This window comes from Anopheles nili, chromosome 2 (genome assembly GCF_943737925.1).
Source record: "Anopheles nili chromosome 2, idAnoNiliSN_F5_01, whole genome shotgun sequence".
NCBI classification, from domain to species: Eukaryota; Metazoa; Arthropoda; class Insecta; order Diptera; family Culicidae; genus Anopheles; species Anopheles nili.
The window spans coordinates 45,588,038-45,605,111 of NC_071291.1; positions in this window are offsets into that span (position 1 = coordinate 45,588,038).

Sequence of the window (17,074 nt, forward strand, 5' to 3'; positions counted from 1 at the left end):
TGTACTTACGATCGCGGAGTAGTTACTGTTAGCTTCCAAGAATGCTCAATGCACGCTGGTGGCCGTAGGAATGAATTACTTAACCGACAATTGTGGTACCTTGGGCGATGAAAACTTAAGTTTTATCATGCGTTTTTCTACCCCCACGTTAAACTCGGTAGCTAGGCGTGGCCGATAATCAATAAGATTAGCATTAAGTTAACGTAAAATAAGCCATCGGTAACTTCGGTTTTTCGAGGTTTCTTTTTCTAACCTCACTTTTCGTAGATTTTGTAGATCATCGATTTATCGGTCTAAACGTAGCAGGCCGTTGGGGTGTTGAGTATAAACGAAAGGTGTTCTCCGGGTATGGTGTCAGATTAGTGGCTCGAAACGTGCCGGTAGCGCAAAGAGAGATAGGTAACCAGGTAACCTAATAACTGGAAATTGCAAAACCAAATGACGCAGAAGCGCCGCACCGGTACTGCGTGAAAAGTGTCGCCGGTTTGATCTATGAGGGAGCAATAAAATTCGCACCGTGAAGTGGAATGCATAATTTCTTACCGCAGCGGAAATGATTTGAATCTCGCGCTCGCGCTCGCCTCTGGCGCAAACTATAAAACTATAAATCAATGCGAAAATTCCTGCGTCTGCGACTCGGACCACGGTGGGTGAGTTTCCGGATGGGCGGAAGAGTCCAACCGAGCGGCAAGTTTCACCGGTCGTCACCGCCAACGACGGTGGCACTCATGCGGATGATAGCCGTCGGCCTCCGCAAGGCAAATCAGTGCTTAACTCGCCACAATCGGCTTGCGTTCGCGCCACGTCGTTATGACCCTTGTGGAAAAGTTTCCGACCGAAACTTTCCTTTCTTTTCGGTTGGGACTTTTTCCGTTCCCAGCGACCTTTTGCTCCCACCCGGCTTTCCCGGGCACTGCGAGCGAATCGGATCGGTTTGCTTCTTCAAGATTGTGCTTCCCGCGGACATGCACATTTCGACGGTTTTTTTTTTCTCTCCAACCCACGGTTATAAAATGGTGCCGAACGCTGCGCCGGCAGAAAAATATTCTCCGAACGGGGCAAACTTTTCGAAACATGGCAAATCGTTAAATTCGCCAGGCGCGGTCATGGAGGCCAGGTTTTTTTTACTTTCTTTCCTCCCTTACTGCAGGCTGGGTGTTTTTGGACGTTTGAAAAGCGAACCAAGAAATATGCACAATACCATTCCATCGGCACAGGAATGTGTTTTGCGGGCATTTTGTCAAAGCTGCACTTGGACCAGCAAAATTGGGGAGCCAAAATGCGTCTATTCACGCCCGGGGAAAGTTGGGAAAAATGGTTACACTTTCTCTTCGGGCTGGGGGGAAAACCGGAGCTCTGCTGGCTGCTCAGGGTAAGCTCAAGTTGAGGGGGTTTTTAAATTGGGTTTCCACACTTCAGCCGAACGTGCAGTAATGTGTGTTTAGTGAGCATTAAATTGATGCAAAAAAAACAATCACAACAATATGAAGGATGATTAAAGCCAATTCCAACATTGGTGGAAAATTTGTAATAAAGCGTAGAGGCGATATTTTCATCAGTGAAAATATAGGGCGCCACGTCGCGTCGTTGCGTCGTCATTTGGATTAGCAATGGATCCTATCAAATTAAACATGTTAGCCTTACTGACGATAGAAAGTGGGGAATAATAAGCATGCTGCTAGTATCACAAAATAAATACATGTTGTAATCATGAAAAAAAAAAAACAAATTACATAATGTAACTAAAAGCAAACGTAAACATGCATTTGCACCACCCGCTGATGGTGAGTCATATTTTGTGTACTAATACTGTGAGAGGTTTTTGATACTACTCATATTTCTCCCTGGGTTCATATCACTGAAAAACATATCACTGAACCAGTACCGGTATGAGGCATCTATTTATCCCCACTTTAAATTTGTAGGACCATACCGCATTTGAAATAAGCATTGGTAAAAATGACATGAAAAAACTAATTTATCCAATTCTAGGTACAATATCCATAATACTACACGTTGCTCCAGGGGATGGCGATAATTCTGAAACATGATACCTTTTCGGTCGAACACATCCCATTCGGAAATAAAAGCATGCTGATATTTTACACATAAAGTAATGCAGATTCAAAAGCACTCATGCTACGTCCCCTGCTGGAATTTTAATCCTAGTCATTCAACGATGCTATCGGTCCGTGGGCAAAATGCGAGTGTGTTTATCAATGTTAAAGTTTAAAGTCAATATTAGCTGAAGAATCTAAAGCTGGCCGATGGCTTTGATGCCGATATTAGCCAAACACGATTTCAGTTGTGGGAGTTTTAAATTATTAAAATGGGCTGCTTTTGCTTCGTGTTTGATGGTCTTTAAAGTAACGGAAAGAGTACGCTGAGAATTCTTCTATAAGTTTTTGCGGACAGCGATATCTCGATGAGGAATGCTTCGAAATTCATCCTTGTATAGCACCACCTCAGTGTTTCTAGCATTCATTTGGTGTTTTGATTAAACTTGTGCACAAGGATATATGTTTTACGCTGTTTTGTAGGTAAATATCGAGTCCAAAAAAGGTGGTGTTCTATTCGCGCATATACGATATTTCCAATACACCATGGTTAGTAATAGCGTTGACGATAAAAGCAGCACAAACTAGAAATATGCACAAAACGAGACGCATATTTGGTCGGTGTGAATTTAAAACCCGAATATTTCAACACGACAATATTGCCCCACATGAGAAACGGATGAAACATTCCAGCGAAATGAAGTATGTGCATTTTTAAAAGAATGTATCAAATATTAATATACAGAAAAACATTGCAAGGCGGTGGGCTTAGTGTGAAGCAGGGTATCGATATATTTTTCCACTTAACAGCATGGCTCTGAATTTGACTATTTCAAGCGTCATATCATTTTTTTGGAATTGACTGCAATGGACCAACCAGGCACGGGAAGGTGTCTCGCTTTTCTATAATAAAAAGTAAATATACACGTTCGATTGCTAGACTTTGGGATGCCGCAATGATTACAATGTGAGTAGCCAGGCAAACGAATTTCACATCCCAGAGATTTTTCTACCATCGAGGATAACAAATCACGATGGCTTCGCGGAACATAGTCATAAGGGAAAGAAGTTTGTTGGATAAATTCGTACCACGAGGTAAAACCACATGTCTAAAACAATTTATTTCTCGTTTACCGTCAACAAATGTCGATGTTTCGTTGAATGCAACAATTACCGAAATGAAATCTGAAAATTATCTGGGTGTTTGTTTTTGTTTCTTCTTTTTCGCTTATTAAAAGCCTTTCAACAGGCGTACTGTAATGTTGCGTTTGCGAACGGTGCTGTTTGTAATGATAATCCGTTATTTGCGCTCAGCTTGCAGGTCACACAGCGAAGGATAATCGATTAGCACATTTGGTGTGAGGTGGATTAAACCACATCGACCTGACCGAGTGCATTCGAGTCAGCTGCATGGCTCGGAATTGGGAAAAACTGTTTACCTTAGATCGCTTTGGCAAGCGTTTGGCTATTTACTTAGTCACATGATCGGTGTTTGTCGATGTCGTTGTTGTGGCCGGTGGTATACTTTTTTTTTAGCATCGGTGTAAACGGTGCACGGTAATGCAAATAAAAATGCATTTATTTAGCCAATGTTCCCCACTCAAAACTCGATTTGTCGGTGGTTTGTTGGCATTACGTTGCAATGTTAACAAATTCATTTGTCCCCGTGTCCAAGCGAGCTCGTAGTCGTGGTGAGAGCACAGTTTTTCCACCAAAACCTCGAGCACATAGCTCGCATTAGTTAAAATATGCAATTATGGTTGAATTTATCCCGCACTAGCGCGACCGATGGAGTTTGGTAAAAGTCAGTAAACACGCCAGTACGCGGTGCAGTGTCTGATGTACCTTCTTCCTTTCCGAAGGATATCAGTGCCAGGATCTTTCCAACGATCGAGCATTGAAGCAGGTGTGAAACGAAGCAAAAAAGCACATCGCCAAAACATGCCAGCAGAGTGGGGATTATTTGGAGCATTGCAGAAATGGTCAAGAGATGATAAATAACGGCAGTTTATATCGGTGCCATCGAAACCGAAACCCAGCGCACCTGTGGAAGGGTTCCACCACCACCACCACCACCAAGCATGGGGTGGAAAAGAAGATACAAAAGCAGAAACCCTTCGTCGAGGGCTTTCCAGTGGCAATACGGCCACGACTCTCGAACCGATGCATTCCCCGGGCGTGTGGGCGTACAATGAGGGAAACAAATCCCAGACACATAAACTTTTGAACCAAATCCAATTTGCGGATATGCGAGAACAAGTTTTTCCCCCCCATCTTTGCCACCAGTGCCATCACCGTTCTCGTTCGGACCTCACATCCTGGGCTGGAGCCGTCCGGAAGAGAATGGGGTAATGTTCTGCATGGCAGCATATGGGACAGGGATCGTCCGAACCACAGGCCATCGTTTAGGATGCACGGTTTGGGGCAGCACAGGCGAGCAAGTATGCATAACGATGTCAGCAGGTTCTTAAAGTGGCAAAAGAAACACGCGCTCGGTCTACGAGAGAGCCCAGGGTCCACGGGAATTGTCGGGTATGATACGGAACACGACACCGGCTTGGAGTACGATGTCCCGATACCGAAGGGGTCCCTGGGAGGGCAAACCAAAACCACCCACTGGCAATGGTCATTTCGAGCACGTCAGAAGCCACCTGCAGTGGGAGTTTCGTTGTGAACCAAACCGACCCAGGAACAGGAGCCGGAAACCGTGTCCGGACTTGCCGGTTGAAGCAAACTTGGCGCCTTCACCCGGAGGGACGTGATTTCAATCGAAATCAACCTCACCGACCGAAGTTGGTCGCTGGATTTCGCGGCAGATAGTCACGGTAGGTTGTCTCGTCGCTTGGAATCGCACAATTTTGCGCACAAATTGAAATTTGAAGAATGACGGAAAGATTTACCTGAACTATGCGGGCAATCGCGCGTGGATAGAATGCTGCTAATAAGTGTGCTCGTGGCTTACCGCACAGGCCGTTGGTTCCAGACACCTGGGTCCTGCTAGTTTTCTCATTCACCGATTGCGTCCCATTGCGTTATGGGTTTGCGTGAATTTCGCTGCATGGATGTATGCACTACTATTTGCCACATTTCGGAAGTAGTTGAGTTAGCGAAAGAACGAAGAAAAAGATCAATTCGTATGTGAAGAATGCCACTCGAATGGATAATACAGCTGATCAATTACAGATAAAAATGACGCTTGAAAGAAAAACAGCATTACTTTACTTTCATTGCTAATATCAGCTACTAATAAGCTTGCTTTGTGCTGTGTGTTGAAGCAATGGAGATTCGAATGGTAAAGAATTGACTAAATTGTCCAGCATTCCCCATCGTTGAAGCTGCAATTGTTCACAAGAGCAGCAAAAAGGGATGAAATGTCGCTTCAGCATGTTGATATGCCATTGAAACAGATCTAACAACCCACTAAAAATCGAACAAAAATCACGGAACATGCTGATTTCGAGATTTGTTTACAGCTAATGAAAAGCACACATAGGTGTTTTCAATAATGCAATAATAAAGGTTAAAAACATGTGATAACAGATGGCTTTTCGCGTGTATCATGTAAAAGTAACATGTAAATTATTTTGACAGTAAACTATCAATAAACCATGAATGTTGATCAGCTATACCTCTGTATGATGCAGGGAGCATTCGTTGTTGCTAATAGATCGTTGCATGAAATATGCTGCTAACTAAAACAAGCATAAAACATTCATTACATTCTCAAAATAATTTGTAAAAAGTGTATGACACTGGGAAGGCTTAATAGAAAAAAATATGCGAGCAATATAACGACAATATTATCATTACAGCATAACGTAAACATAATGTAACCGCAGCATGTTCGTATACGAACTGTAACCGTCGGAAAAACGTTATTTTTTGTGCCATAAGCACGCTTCAAACGTAGTTACACATTTTTATTAAAAAATGGTTTTACACAAGCACCGCTCACGTTTAGTATTCGCTTCCGCCACATCGAACGAGATGGAAAAGGGAAAATTAATCACTTATCTCGCAGCTAGTTTGCTACTTTCCCAACTTCAACAAGCTCGTTTGCCTCGTTTGGCTGCGAGTGAAGTAGATTGTATCGAGCACACTGCAGCTTAACTGTATGCTTCTTTTTTTTTGTTCGGTTTACAACCGTTCGTTTACAATAATAAATTAACTTCTGTGTGTTTTTTTCTTTCTCTAGCCACCCGAATCGAATCGGTGTTTTTCACTCACGTGCTCAAACGAGGCATCAACAGGCAAAAGAATTCAATTATCGCCACTCGAAACGCGCACACTTTTGTCTCTCGCCGACTCCATCAAGGACGATGTTGACTCCTCTCCAGTGCGACTGGTGAACAAAAACTACACGCTTCTCAAACAACAAATTCGTTCGAGGAATTTTAATTCATCAGCAGTGCATTTATCATTTCGAGCGTCACAGCAAGTGGGTTAGCTCGAACAGTGTAATCGGTCATCGAAATTACTCACTATCCTCTCGCGATTGCTTAAGGACGGGCAGGAAGCGTCCTGACGGTGAGGGGATTCATTTCCAGGAACGATTCGAAGTCGGAGATGCTCGCGGCAAACCCAACAGGTGGTGGAGAGCAGTCGAGATGAATTGATTGAAGGGATGAAAGAAGTCCTTGCGCAATGTTTCATTCATCGCCAAAGGAGGCTCACTAATGCCATTATAATTACTGCCAATCCGCGTGGTTAGCGGAAAAGCCCAATTATTGAGTCAATTTTTTCGCAATCCGAGACACTTTGCCCCAGGTTGGCTAGAGAGGCCCAACGGCATCGATCGGACGACGCCCCGGCTGTCGGAGACGAAATCTGGCCCAAGCCCACGGAGGGTTCATCTCATCAAAATTAAATCCAAACCCCGAGCCGTGTCGGGTGCGTTTGGGGAGTTTCGACGGTGTGGTTTCCGAAGGTAACCCGGCGCCGGGCACAAACGCCACAGTGGATAGGGGAATAATGATGATGGGAAAAGTTTAGGACCGTTCCCCGAAGACTCTCTTTGCGTCTGACGGCCAGAAGGGGGCTAGGTCGTATGATTTGCCCAGGGACGGTGTGGCATCCTTCACGAGGACATCGTTTGCGTTGGGCGAAGAAACCTGGATGGGAAGGATGTTGCTATCCGTGGTACATAAATAACTCCGTCGGTTCGGTTCTGACGGGTGGTCCCGGTGCTGGGGTTTGGATGTCGGCCGTCAGGAAAATCAGGAAAACTATTGCGCTAGCTTGGAAAATGTCAAAAATCTTGTGCAAAATAATGGACGTGGAGGAAATTTGAATGCGCACGTAAATAGCCGTTTCATGCTTGATGTCTACGAAGAATGTTTCGAGCGACGAAACAGCAATTTAACAATGTTATGTCTCATTTAAGGACATATGGCAGTTGGGTGTTGTTGGTCCTGCAAATAACTAAGTCTGGAAAAACGGATTTTTCCAAGGTACGATAAATCATTGTCAAAGGAGAAGATGATGTTAAAGAAGAAAAAGAAATATGTCTCATTTGGAGCCATTGAATATTGATCTTTTATTCGCAACACGCCGCAATAATATCCTGTCTAATGGATCTGATGCCTTGTTAAGTGGATAAAGAGGTGTAAATAAGCCTGTTTAGATTCCAATCGTAGCAAGCGGTGCAAATGTGTCAACATCTCAAAGAACTATGTTTGTGACAGCTTTCCTCCAACAGAGGAGCCTAAGCCTTCCATTGTCTGTCGTGTGGACAGTAACCCTGCAGATCAGTTTAGTGCCGTGGATCAAAACCAACCAAACTGCATCCTTGCAAACCCTGGCGCATCGATGATTCCGATACATGCTTCTTTTAATTTCCTTTTTCCTTCCAGAAATTACATCCCCTCCTCCAGGTAGGTACAGCAACCAGAGAGTGAGCCTCAAAGCCCAAGGCTCCGATGGCTCCGATGGCATCGAAGTAATTGCATTTGCGGCGTCAGCACTCCCGGAAGTCCGTGATTAGGGCGATGCTACGTTACCCAACCAGCACACGGACAAGCGGTCCGGTTCAATCAGAAGGAAAAAAACTTTACCCAAAGTCTCGCGCCACCGCCGCTCGGTCGGTCGGTCAAACTTTCTGATCCTGAGACGAGTCCAGCCCACGCCGTCGCCCCAAAGTCCTGAGACGAGCGAAAGTGATTTTCCGTAGGGCACATGACATCGATAATGGCATTAGGGCGCTCGTCAACGGAGAGCGGCCCCACGCAGTTGGCCAGCCAAATTGGACGTGTAATCCGTGAAATCCCGATCCCAATCCCATCACCGCATCGGATGGCGTGGTGCTCCTTCGCAGCACACCCCAAAAGTATGATTTAATTGGAGGATATGAATCGTCGCGTGTGTCCTTCCGGATCACGACACGGCACGGCACGTGCGGGGCGGTTCTTTTATTGATAATAACGAATGTCTTGCCATTAGCCCGCGCCGACGCCCGAGTTGCGTTGGGTTGGGTTTGGGGGAAAAAAGTTTTCCCGCTACGGCACCCTCGGGATTGCAAATATCTATCACTGGAGCCGTCACACGGTGGAAACGAAGAAGAACGACATGGATCCTGCCGCCCAACCCCAGTGGGCCAGCGGGAAATCGTCCACAACGTCTCGAGCGTGGCCATCGAAATTTTGACTGGTCCACGTGCGCGGTGCCGCGGGCCAACGTAATGAAAATAAATTCCCGACCACGCGTCGTTTCCAAAGCCCACCGTCCGGAATGGGGTGCCTTTTTTGGGGGTGTCTTGGGCGTTCACCATTAGGCGGGCGCGCTAGTTGAAATATGCCCTGGGCAATGTTTTTCACTTAGGAAAGTTTTGTCATTCCAATGAGTAATATTGCGTGTGATGGTAATGGTGATTATGACGGTCGAACGGTCGAAGCCGCGAACGTCCATTCGCGTGGCATTTCGCGATTGGGGAACGTTAAACCAGTTCCTTTACCAGCAGGAGAGCAAAAAAAAAAAAGGGACAATAAACCGAGGCGTCCAAGTGCGAGTGCTGAGAGTACTTTTTTGTTATGGCGCTTTTACGCTAAAGTAATCTACGCGTGATAATACCCGCACATCACCGATTTCTGGGCTGGTCCGATGTCCTGGAGTTGCCAAAGCTTACAACGAAATTCTCGACACAAACATCCTCCACTGGTGGAGGTACTTTCGAGCTGGTGGGTGCCCATTTCTTATGCGATTAAAAATGAGTTTCCACCCTCGAAGCGAGAATGCGAAGCCAGGGCGTATCCTGCGAGCCAAAATTAATCGTCCTTCACGGGAACGGACGCCGCTTTCCGACGAGGGGGGTGCTCGTCGACGATAAATCAAAGATAACGCTCGATCAATCAAACCCTTTTCAGCGAATCAACGGACTGGGGCGGGTCTCTGGTGTCGGAAATAAATTTGTTCCAAGCATTCGCCGCAGCATCCGGAAGATGTTGAGATCGTGTAGCTGGAGCTTTCGAAGGGGCTCCGGAATTAGGACGCTACCGATTGTGCGTTGGGTGTTCACCCACCTGGGGCCTACAGTTGATGATGTGATCGGTGTATAATTTAGCGCTGGGGATTTATTGTCGTGCCGATAAGACCTGCCGATAGCTGGCGCGTGCTGGCAAATGATGGGTCGTGAATCACGCCCGAGCGCCGGATGGAAATTAAGCGAACTCGAGGCGCCGAGGCTGACGTCTTCACACATCCGGTTCCGATGAATTCGACGTGGCAGCGAAGGCCACATTTTTGCGTGGTGTGAGGTGCGTGTTTTCCGGCGGAAACGTCTTCGTTCCGTTCCCACTGCCACAAGGCGAAGAGAGTTGCACTTCCAATTGCTGCCCATAATGAGGAGAGAGAAAACGTTTCCTTGAACAAAACCAAACAAACAAGGGTTTTTTTACTAACAAATAAGCTTTACTATCTTAATGTTAGCCATCGCTTGTATAACGACATTGTCAATCAGGCTTCTTGCATCACTTACCGGATCGTCTTGGCTCGCGCGGAGATTTTCCCAGCTTTGTCAGTAGGACCAGGTGTTGTTTCTTCCACGGTGTAGGAAACACGCCACGGGCCAGACACTCTTGGTAGATGACTTTAAAAACCACCTGACTCTTGGAAGCATCTGCGCTTGCTCTCCATGATCGCAGTGTACGTTGGCTAACGCGTGCATTTGCCCGTCATCGCGAGGCTGCTGGATCCTGATCTAGGCCATTCTGCATACCTCGACAAAGCTCAACTGCTCAGGATGGTGATGGACGAGCTGGCGAAGGCCACAACGTGTAACTCCGCTCCCTGTGAAGGTGACTCCAGCGAAGTCCGCGGCCACGATTTCAGACGCTGGACCCATCCTCGGAGAAGCTGGAAGAGGTACGAAACCCTTCATGTTGGTTATAGTCACGGACGCATCGCAATCTGTTGTTCAGTTCCCGTTTGACATGGGAACGCAGTAGGGATCGGTTAACATAACATCGGATCCTGTCTCTAATGCGCAGTTATTCGCGTTTAGTTGGAATACCCCAATGCGTAGAGAATCACCACACTCCATACATTTCGCTACCTCTTTGCAGCTAACGGCTATGTGGCCGACTACACCGCACTGCATGCAGTAGTTAGTACATGCCGAGCCTTGGTCGTTGCTACTCTCTAGGTGTCAGTGGTGTCAGCTTCACGCCACTAATTCTGTAGGAGTTCCTAAGACGGGATCCCACGTGCGAGCTGGTATGATGGCTCGACAGTCACACTGCCACGGTTCTGGAAGTGGTTTTTGACGGCAGCAATGACCTCCTCCTGCTCGACCAGTATATCGATGTTCGTGATGATATCATCGTCCATCGGAGTAACCGTGCCAATGTCTTCGATCACCTACCGGGTCCTCTGGTTGAAGACCTTACTGTCCTCTGTCAGCGGTACTGTCAGTATCTGGCAGTTTATGCCGATTGCGTCGTCCTGTGCAGGTGGCGTCCTGGCTCCTGGCTGCGTTTTTCAAACCATACACGTTGTACAGCATTTACGGTATTTTATTGTCATTTTCAACCAAATTTCTTTTGTCACAAAAATCACTCGAACACACTTTTCGCAGCATTAGTGAAACGTCAAAAAACACAGCGTCGTTTGACGCAGGATAAAAAAATGCCATCTAGATGGCCGCGGTTGCTAAACAACGCCTGTCAAACCACGCTGATGAGAGGCGGCAAGTCGCCTGCAGGCGGCAAGTCAAATCAATTTAATTTTGAAGCCTTTCCACGGACCGGACCGGTTTCGGTTATTGTTTCGGGAGTTTTTCCTAACCACGACTGTAACCTTCCGCTTCCGTATCCTTTCCAAAAGTCTTCGTTCAACCCGATCGGCTCCTCTGGTCCCCGCAGAGCGATTTCTCGTGCGAGGTTATTTCACTCGTTTCGATTACATTCCTGAAAATTATATCACCCCATTTGGGGAACGGCGCTCCGAAGCGCATACACCCTTCACATCCGGTCGCGACTGACAATGATACATATTACTCGACGCGAGCAGCAGCATTGTCGTGGCATGCCCAGGCCACGAGTACCAGCACCTAGCAGATTGGATGTTGGCGGGTTTTGGCGTACCGATGAGGGAGACATTTTTCATCACACGTTGGACGCCACGCAAGGATCCTGTGAGAGTTACGCGAGACCGACGACACGAACAAGTCGCCGTAGGGCGAAAGTGTCGATGAAACGCAAGAGAGAGAGAGAGAGAGAGTGAAAAAAAGAACCTGGTATCCGGGAAGAAATTCAATAAATCTTTCACCTGGAGCACACTTTCCCCGTGGGTGCTGAGGCTCCCGAGGCGAATCCGGTTGGTGTCACAATCCTGAAACGAACTTCGCTCGTCCTCGCTGGCTGGCTGGCTGGCTTGAGGGGTTGCATTTTCCGACCCACCGACGGGTGCGCAGGACTCGCAAGGATAGCAAAACCATCGACGAGTTCGATCGATCGCAAGTGTCATCCGAAGGGATCGCTTCCAGTCGAGTGCGTGGCACCTTCGAAGGCGATGTGCCATTCCCCATACGGTTTCGTCGCAAACAGCGCACAGGAATCAAAAGACTTTAAGGGACGAGGTGGGAAATAAATGGCAAAAGCTATTTGTAACATTTCAGCGAAAATTATTTCTCTCGAAATTTACTTCCATCCTTCGGTAGGAAGCGAGAGCAAAAATGTTAATCCCACGATGGTGCGTCTTGCAACCGCACCTGGGAGCATCCTGTGCATGGTGCAATTCGCTGGTGGGTCGTGGAAAAGTCACGATGGTAACTTTTTCATCCCACCGATCCACGTACGCAAGTGTCCTTTTGCGAGGGATTGTTGCCGGCGCATTCACGATGGCTTGTAATCCATCGAACTGTTTTGAGTTCGCACGGACGGAAGGGTTTATACGTGTATCGATCGAAATGGGAGCTAAGCAGATAAGACATCCTTAAGCATGTGTTTTTGCTTGCTCGAGTTAACGCGCGCGAACGCGAAACAATGGCGCTAATAATGTCGTTTGCATTATTCAGAGAGCTCGCTCGAATTTTACTTTGGCCAGCAATCAGCTCATCGCGCGAAATAAATGCGCTCCAATGCCGTTCGGTCTCGTTGTGAGAGTGAATTAAATTATGGAATCGCTTAAAGCGTGTTTCACTGCACTCTGCTTGCTTGTCTGCACCGAACGTTTCGTCCTGCGTGAGCGGTTCCTTCCGCCCAAAGTCACCTTTTCACACTCGGCGAGGGCTTTGCAACACGCGGTTTTGAGCGTGTAATAACTTCGAACCAGCAGCCTTCCAACAGAGACGCCTCGGATCCAAATGAGCTGATAGGCCGGTGGGCCAAAGGCGAGAGAAAAAAAGTGAATTGTAAAATTTTGAAACCAGCACCATAAACGCTTTCGCTTGAGCAACTTCGCGGGCTCAGATGAGATCACTCCAAGGACCTTTCCGGTCGACTGTAAAGGCAAGAGTCAGTGACGGTAATTTACATAATTGAGAAAGCAGCTTCAGCTTCTGAGGTCGTTCCCGAGGTTCGGTCTTAAATAATTTGAATATTTGGACATGGCGCACGGCTGGTTCGTAGCATTTTTGTTTGCTTACGTCCGTAGTTCGAAAAGCCCCCGGTCTCGACCAGAATCTGTGGTGCTTTTCCACACGAGATGAGTTGATCAAAACCAAGCCAGTTGGATGCCAAATTTGTGACACTTCCCGGGACTGTCTAAGGCTGGGTTCAAGCGGCCAGCAGTTACTAAATATTTCACTCCACTGGTGCTTTAAAAGGAGGGTTCCACTGGAGTGAAACGAGGAAAAAAACAGTCTGTACAAGGCATCGAAATCTCTCAGTTGCTGTACACATTCATGGCCGGGCATTCCGGGAATGCATCGACTCGATACCAGCAGTCCCAATCGTATCCTACGTCCCACAGTACACCAGGCAAATGTGTTACGGTAGCTCCGAGCGGCTACCAGCGGTCGATTAAGATGGGAGAGAAAAAGTCAACACCAGGTCGGTCGGTTCCGCGTAATTCCGCCAGGCCTCTCGTAACCAATTTTCCACGGTTGTCTCCCGGTGGTGGTGTGCGGAAACTGGGGCAGAAAGTCACATCCATTGCGCGGGCCGGGGCTTTCCGGTCATGGAGTGATTCGCTTTCAGGAAAACCCATCGGCCGGGCTTTGCGCTTTATTACAATTTTCTCTGTGCCTGTGGGTGTGTGTGTGGGTGTATGTGTGTTTTTGTGTTCCCCCACAACCGTGCAACGGAAAAAAAGCCATCCTAAAGAGCCACGAAGAGCGCTTTTTGCGTGGTCGATGCACGTGCGCTTCCGTACGTGTGCCAGAACCACGGGAAAGCACGCACGGGAAAGGGAGCGGACGAGTGTGCGAGAAAAATCCAAATAATTTATATTGACTTTTAATTTATTGCTGTGGATAAATTTCCGGCTCGGAGTGCATTCTCGCATCGCCTCACATGACATGGATCGGGGAATCGGGCCTCTCGAACGGGGAAAAGAGTTCGCCATCGCCTGTGGAGCACCTGTGCCACGCATGCTCCATTCGCCACCCACACACCCACGGTTGAGGTTAGGGTTTGTGGCCCCGGTCGGTTGAGATTACGATCGCAACGGTGTGTTTACACAACTTTAATTAATCTATAACACGATCTGGAGAAGCAGAATAAATTGCATTTTCTGCAACTATCGAGGCGTGCTACCGCGGTCCTTTCCCGGCACACATACGCCCCTGCGGTGTGTGTGTGTGTGTGCTCCATTTCTCATTTCCGTCTTGGGTGCGTCCGAAGGATGAAGAGCTCACCTGTGGGCACCGAGGCAACCGAGTGTGTGGTCGTCTGCGTCTGTGAGCTCGTGTCGCAAATGGATCACGGAAATGGCACGAGTGCTTCAACCATTAATTGCAACTTCATCGAAAAGTTCTCCCATTGCCATCGCCTCCTTTTGTAAGGCTTTCGCATTGAGCCGCTTCCGGTGTGTCCGTGCCAGGACGCATTCCTTTCCCAACGGGGAGAAAGGGCGATTTTTCGCCAATACACGCACCGATAAGGCGCGCCTTTCCGATATTCGCTTTAATGGGAACAATCTGCGCCGGAAAGGTAATCAAAAATGCATAACCACACATTAACGGGCGAATGACGCTTCGGTCCCCCCGTTGGGCACTGGCCACGTGGCATTCCGCCGTGGGGGGTTTTTCCCGCGGAAGTTGGTGTGTTAAAAATGGCATTAAGTTTAATGGCGTTCGAAATTGGTGGCGGACGGCCCTTGGGGGTGGTTTGGTGCTTGGTGGGGCCCTACGATAACGCCGCCCGGTGTGTAATTGAAATGAAAATTTACAATTCCAATTACGTTCCATTACGTCGGCACTCAATTGATGATCGCATAGTTCGGGTCGGCCCGACGCCCAACGGGAACGGTTTATTTCTCTTCTTTTTTTTTTTTTTTGGTCCTCTCTCCTGCTTATTACAACCGATGGGGTGACGATGGGGTTGATTTTCCGTGAGGTTGATGAAATTTGCACCCATTCCACGTTTCAAGGGAAAATGAACCCTCGGTGATGAATTGGAAGCGCCTGTGCGCGAGAATAAGCCAAATTGAACGTTTATGGAATTGACGCCTTGAAGGTGGAATTTTGATGGTACATTTCTGTATTCTGCTTTTGTTCTATGTTCTATTTTCTTTTCTTATGCTAAATCATACATGGTTTTTGTGCTGGTACAAATATGATGCCTGGAGAATCTTTTACACTGCGATTCGAAAACATAGGCTTTTCGGTAGAAAGCCTGTTCAGTAACGTAGACCCCAATTTCAAAGATAAACATTTTTTGTTTAACCCATTCACGGTTTTTCGATTTTGTAAAAATAAGTTTCAAAAATTGTCACCCGTTTTTATTAGTGTTACAGTCAAAAAAACGTGCTCTAAAAATCATAAAATAAAAAGTTTGTGTTGCCTTTTCTTGAGATTTTATACAAATTGATAATGATAATTGGCTCAGTGTTTCAGAAAATTACCTCAAAACTACTTGGTTGTTTTCAATATCAATGAGTTTTTATTATTTTAATTATTCCATAATTTAAATTTCATCGTAGTTCTCAGAGCAAAGAATTCTATTCATAGTTTCATAACAATATCTAGTTTCTTTTTTTGTAGCTTTTAACTGGATTTGCTTTTGGACAAACAAAAAATTTTTCACTTTCGTCTCTTGAGTCAAAATGTTACATTTTTTTTATTTTACTGACGACTTTGCCGAATTGTTCTCAAAACTAAAGTTTTAGTTCGTAAATACATAATTAATTATTTCTAATTCTATAACTTCACATAATTCATGGCTTGTGGGTATTTCCTTCCGTCAAAAAATGAAATATTTATACAATTATTACGATTTAACCAAAAAAGTAAAAAACCCCAACACATTTATTCATGGAGAATCTATACATGCTGCCCAAGTACTGCTCGGGCAAATCAGTAGATGCACGCCCTTTATGTCTGAGTAAAGCTGTGAAGAGGCTAATTATGTATCAATATAAATTGATAGCTAATGGATTATATGTGGTTTTTGAAAGGTATTTGTTGATAAATGCGCAGTTAAGTAAGTGCAGCGTACATACATTCGATACATTCGAAAAAGTAATGTATCACCCTGTACGCCCTTCTTTGACTGAAGCATTTGTCAGCCTAAAAGTATGCAAAAAATCTCGAATAAAAACACAATGTACGGTGGCATTTCGTTATCACGCTGGAAAACTTGACGCAAAGGACGGACTGTACTTACCAAATCTTGCTCCAGTTTTTGAGCAAACCACTGTGACTGGGACAATCGATCACAGGGCAGGCAATCAGATTTCATTTGTTTGCCATCTTCCCGGTGCGGTTCGTTACGGAAGCGTCCATTACTTCGCGGAACGCGGGATACGTGCTGCCTATGCACATCGACCACGACACGACCCACCGCAATCGAAGAAGGTCGGCACAAAAAAAAGAAACCACCGTTTGAGGATACAAATTAATTAACTTCCAGGTGAGTGGTTTATCGTGTCTGTTCATGCGGGTCACACTGTTTGCACTGACCAGTGCAGGAGGATTCTTTTCTTTTTTTCTTTCTTACTGTAGCACTTAAGCAGCAGCATTCTTGGGCAGCTGCATGCAACGCGAGTCCTCCGATGGCGAGGACACAGCGATTGGAGGCGTTCCGGAGATGGCGCAAAAGTGTTTAATGTGCACCGGAAAGCGGGTTTCCGCAGCCAACGGAAGCGGGTCTTCAGTGTGTGTGGGACCAGTTCCTACCCCAACGAGATGGTGCTGCGGGCACGTATCGTGGCAGCTATCAAATGCTTACGTCGTGATCCGTTTCACAACCCGGGCGGATGTCAACTGAATGTCGTTTGTTCCGCTCACTGGCCCGTACGAAGTTTCCGTCGCCTACTTAGGTGGAAGTAGTCTACCTGCAGGCGCAAGCTGCTTGACGTCAAGGTGCATCGAAGCGCGTTACTGGAGACGATTGTTGAAGAAAAGAAGAAAAAAAAAAGATGGA